We start from the raw sequence: 5,918 nt of genomic DNA on the forward strand, positions 1-5,918 counted from the left end.
GGGGGGGGGGGGGGGGGGGGGGGGGGGGGGGGACCCGGGGGGGGGGGAGCTATGGGGGGGGGGGGGGGAAGAGGAACAACTGTAATAATCTGAACAATAAAGATTTAATTTAAAAAACACACACTGCTGTTTCTTAGATCTCTGGCCCGGGGAAGATACGTTTTTTGTAACCATTACTTTGATATTTATTGAAACATCAAGTGGATTCTTTTGCTTTCTGAGAGATGAATACAGACTGCAGCAAGGACCAAATCATATAAAGGATTTGTCTTATTCATGCTGTACTCTGAGCATCAGATGTGTTCAGCCATAACTGTATCTTCTTGGGGGATAGATTTCAATTTCATGTTACTGGATGGATTCTACAAATCAGTTCAATAATTTTTTGTTGTAATAAACAGCAATGAAATTATGTAAATGTTCAAGTAAATGTTTTTCTTTTAAAAAGATGTAATCAATGATTCTAAAATGACAGCAACTTTTATTTAACCTGATGTGAAAGAAAAATATATATGGAAAGAAGCTATGTTTACCAAGTAAGTCCTTTCCACAGAGATTTGTTCTATTTTGTTGAACTGATGAAGTCTTGATAAGTGGCCAAAGCTTGGGTTCCACGTTTCCTCCTGACCCCATCAAAGAAAAATGGTCTTTGTGTCACCCATTTTCCCCTGGTTGTCATTTACACTTTGATACTGTTTGCTCCCGAATGGAGAGAGAAGGTCTAGGGTCTGGCTGCTCTTTATTAGTGAGTATGTTGAAGAACACTATCCAGATTCTACCCTGACGTGTGTTATTTTTGGTAATTGAACATTCTCATTCTAGAGACTTCTACAAATTAGGGGCTTGCCTTCTCAAAAAAGAAATTCTATGCAGCCATTAAAGGAAATGTTTTTGGAATAAGGTGGCTGGAATGTTTGTCAGAATTTTGTTCATACTGTTCAGAAATATTGAGAGCTTGGAGATGGCGAAGCACAAATTTAGGGGAGGTGGGAAAAACAAAGTTTCATTTGTTCCTAAGAACTTCTTTTGCACGTTTACTTTAAAGAATAATATTGTTGAAACTTCTCAGATTTTAGTAACAGTGACCAAGAAAGTATGTTTTAGATCTCTGATCATATTTAAAGAAAAAGCAAATAGCAAGAGATAGGGAGGGCATCAGATTTCCTCTTTCATTTTTTAAAAGGGAAATATTTCACTTTTTTAAAAGGAAATCTTTCCTGAAACCATGAAAGACAAAACAGAATTAGAAAATGTTTGAATTTAAGCAGGAAGAGGTTAAGAGGAGGAACATGACCCCCACTTTGAAAACCACTGTCTTATAGTGTGTGTTTGATTTTAAATCCCTCAGGAAACTGAGTTTTTACCCTTACAGAAACATTTTCATCCAAATTTTATATTCCTTTCGCTTCATTTGGCTTCCTAAATATTTTCTGAGTTCTCAAAGAGTTAATACTTTCTCTCCCTAAGCTGTCTCTACTTTAAATAAAATATGTTTTTACTGATTTGAGAGAGAGAGGAAGGGAGAGGGAGAGAGAGAAACATCGATATGAGAGAAACATCAACATCCATTGGCTGCCTCCTGTATGCCCCCTGCTGGGGATCCAACCCAAATCCTGGGCATGTGTCCTGACTGGGAATCAAACCGGTGCATGGCCGATGCTCAACCACTGAGCCACACCAGCCGGGCTGTCTCTATTTTAAAGATAAAACCCTTTTTGTAAAATGACTAATCTGATTCTCAAGCTGAAGTGCCCAGATGAAGAGTGTAAGGATAGGAAAAAAAGGCATTTCTTTTTCTTTGCTGCGGCCTTCCACAATTTATGAGAAGCACCTGGTAATTAAACTCCAAGATTGTTAGCTTCTCTGATTCAAACAGCCAGCCTCTGTTTAAACTGCAAGACAAGGTACACTCTCTTCCATACATACCCCTCCTCCCTGCTGGTTTTTTGTTTGTTGGTTGGTTTGTTTGTTTACAACTCAGGGAAATTAGTAGAAAGTTCCTTGCCCCGCTTTCCCTTCAAACAAGCCTCTTCTGAACTCTTCATAACTTTTGCTCCAAGAATGTTTTGCACGCTTTGCAAAAATACTGGTAAGACACCTCTCTAGGACATCTGCCAGGATTGTCTCCTGAAGAACTAACAAACTTTTCTAAGATGATCCCCCTGATGTCTGTTCAATTTCAGCCCCCAAATCCTCCTCCCTTCCTTGTCACCTAGCCAAGGCTTTAAGCCTTAAAGTTTAAGGGGAGGGGGGGCAGCTTTTGTTCTTTACCTTGGTCCCTTCCCTTTGGGGAAAGAAAAAATAAACTTTCTCTCTGTATCTATCTCTTCTTTCAGTTGTGAATTCTTTCATAGCCCTTGTCACCAGCCAAACCCTACCAAAGAGCACCAATTTCAGTGAGAAACGGACGCATTACTTCAGGGTTGGTGCACTCCAGGGAGCTGACGGATCAGTGCTTGGTTTTTATACCTTCTCAAGTTTTCATGGCCTCTGTGCACCTTTTGTGCTGATTTAAATTCATATGATTTTCTTTGTTGTCCCTTCTTTGGCTACATCATCCCCTTCATGCATTACCCTTTTTGGAGAGCTGCTTATTATTAAAAACATGGAAAATAAACTTCTTGCAATACTTGAGCCACTGTTGCCAGTTCTATCTTGTCATTAGATTTCTAATCCATGTTACAGTCTGTTGGTCCAGATACAGAATTTCTTCATAATAAAATTTTGTTGCCGCTTTAAATACAGATATAATTTTTGCTAACTTTGTAATCATATAGAAAAAGTAACCTGATTTGTGTGTATAATTTGTTAACAAAGAAATGATGTATATTTATTATTTTATTACCCTTTAAGTTCTCAGAAATTCCCCTTCCAAATTTAACTAACACAGTTTTATAAGGTAAATGAAACATTAATAGAAATTAGTTCATTTACTTGGTTCTTATAATGGATAACTCTATGCTTTTATAATTGTGATTTGTTTCTTTTTGATATTTTATGTGTTCAGTTTTAATGTGCATTTTTGGTGCTTTCCATGGAAATTACATATAAATTTTTAATTTACCTCATGCAAAAAAATAAAAATACAAAATAAATAAAAATGCAAAGTTGGTTTAACAACGAAAAGATCAATTATGTGATGCAATTTTAACATAATTAAGGGAAATTTGTATTATCTACATAGATACAAAATATGTATTTAATAAAAACATCAGCAACCATTAATAATTTTTAAAACTCCTAATAATGTAAGGAAATGGGGAACTTTCTGAATCAGGTAACAGATATTCTCAGCAAACCTACTATAAAAATTATAATAATGGTGAAATATTGAAAGTTTCCCCATGCTATCATCATTTCTATTCAACATTATCCTTTAGGGTCAAGCCAGTACAACAAGGAAAGAAAAATAAAAACTATAAAAATTAAAAAGGAAGAAATAAAATCAAGTGAACAGAATATGAGAAAATAAATGAGATTTAACTCCTACTTCACACCATATTTTAAACCAGTGGTTTTCAAGTGAGGGTAATTTTGCCCTTCCATGGAACATTTAACAATTCTTGAGACATTGATTGTCACGACTGGAGAGGGGCTGTGCAATTAGCATCTAGGGAGTAGAGGCTAAGTACACTGCTAAATAACTAACACTGCTCAAGACAGCCCTTCAAAACAATGAGTTATCTGGTCTATAATGCCCATAGTGCTGAGGTTGAAAACGCCTATGTTAAATCAACTCTAGGTATCCTGTAGATATAAAGGGGAAAAGTAAATTTGAAAATCTAAAAATAAATAAATGAATAAGAAAAGTAAAGCAAAAACGCTTCCAGATAATACAGGATAATATATCCTTGACCTTGAAATAGGTAAAGACTGTTTAAACAGAAAACCCAAAGCATCAACAATGAAGGGAAATATTGGTAAAATAAACTACATTAACATTAAGAACTTCTGTACAAAAGACACTATGAAAGGAGTAAAGAGTAGAAGATATTTACAATACACATAAAAATCCAAGGACTTTTAGCCAAAGTATATAAAGAACCTATACAAGTCATTAAAAAAAAACAAACCCATTGGCAATAGACTTGAACTTCATAAATGAAGATATATAAATGACCAATAAATTTATAAAAAGATGCTCAATCTCATTAGTAATTTTAAAAAGCAAATTAAAACTATAATGAGATACCACTATTCTACCACCAGAATGACTAAAATTAAAAAGACTGGCAATACTATCCTGGCAAGGACATGGAAAAACGTGAACTCTCATATACTGCTAGCAGGCAAATGTTCTTACAACTCTATCCACTGAGCAAAACTGGCTAGGGCTAAATTCTATTTCTTAAACAGGTGTGTTAATTTTGTGAAAATGCATTAACTGTATAATTTTGTGCATTTTTCTTTATATACATTATACTATACTGCAATATATAGTGGTAAAAAAATTAAGTGCAAATAAAATAGAAGGAAGAAAATAATAATAAGACCAGTACTTAATGAAATAAAAAACAAATGCACAACATAGAAAATTAGTTGGTTCTTTGAAAAAAATCCTAGGATAAATTAAGAAAAAGGGCAAAGGTATAAAGAATCAATTTGGGGAATATGAAAGAGATCATCAATACAGACCCACTAGAAATATGAAAAATCTTAAGAGATATTATTAACTTATGACAAACAAAATAGGACCAGAGGCATGGATACATGGAACAGACTGATAGATCTCAGAGGATGGGAAGAAATCAACCAAAGAATATATACGTATATATGCATAACCCATGGACACAGACAGTAACATGGTGAAAACCTAAAGGTGGCAGGGACAGGGTGGAGGGAGGCAAAGGGGACGGAGGGAGGATATCTGTAATAGAGTCAACAATAAATGCCATAAAAATATATGCAATAGCTCTGAATACTATATTTTTTTTAAAGAATGTCAATTCTTCCCAATTTAGTTTATTGTTTCAACTCAATCCCAAACTCCCAGCAAGTTATGCTGAGGTATCAACAAACTGATCCTAAAGTTCATACGGAGAGGTGAAAGACTAACCAACACAACATTTAAAAAGAACAAAATCAGAGGGCTGACACACTACCAAACTTCAAGATTCACTACAGAGTTATAAGCAGTCGAGACAGTGTGGTATCAGTAAAAGAATAGGCAAGTAGAGCAATGGAACGGCATAGAGAGCCCAAAAATAGACCCACACAAATAGTTAACCAACCTTTGACAAAGAAGCAAAGACAATTCAATGCAGAAAGGATAGCTTTTCAACAAATGGTGCTAAAATAACTGGACATCCACATGCAAAAAATAAATAAATCTAAATGCAGACCTATACCTTTCACAAAATTTAACTCAAAAGGAATTAGACCTAAATGTAAAAGGCAAAACTATAAAATTTCTAGAAGATAACATGAGAAAATCAAGGTTTGGTGATGAGTTTTTAGATACAACACCAAAAGTTTGACATATGAAAGAAAAACTGGTAAATTGGACTCCATTAAAATTTTCTGCTCTGTGAAAGACACTGTTAAAAGAATAGACAAGCCACAGACTGGAAAAAAAAGTATTTGCAAAACAATCTGATAAAGAGCCAGTATCCAAAATATACAAAGAACTCTTAAACTCAATAAGAAAACAAACAAACCAATTTAAATACAGAGAAAGATCTGAACAGACAATTATCTGTGAAGATATACAGACGGCAAATAAGCATATGAAAAGATGCTCAAATTTATGTCATTAGCGAACTGCAAATTAAAATGAGATCTCACTACCCACATATTAGAAAGTCTAAAATCCAAAAACTGACAATACTAAACGCTGATGAGGATGTGAAGCAACAGGAAGTCTCATTCATTGCTGATGGGAATGAAAAATAACCACTTTGGAAGACAGTTTGGTAGTT

Source organism: Myotis brandtii, unplaced genomic scaffold (genome assembly GCF_000412655.1).
Source record: "Myotis brandtii unplaced genomic scaffold, ASM41265v1 scaffold378, whole genome shotgun sequence".
NCBI classification, from domain to species: Eukaryota; Metazoa; Chordata; class Mammalia; order Chiroptera; family Vespertilionidae; genus Myotis; species Myotis brandtii.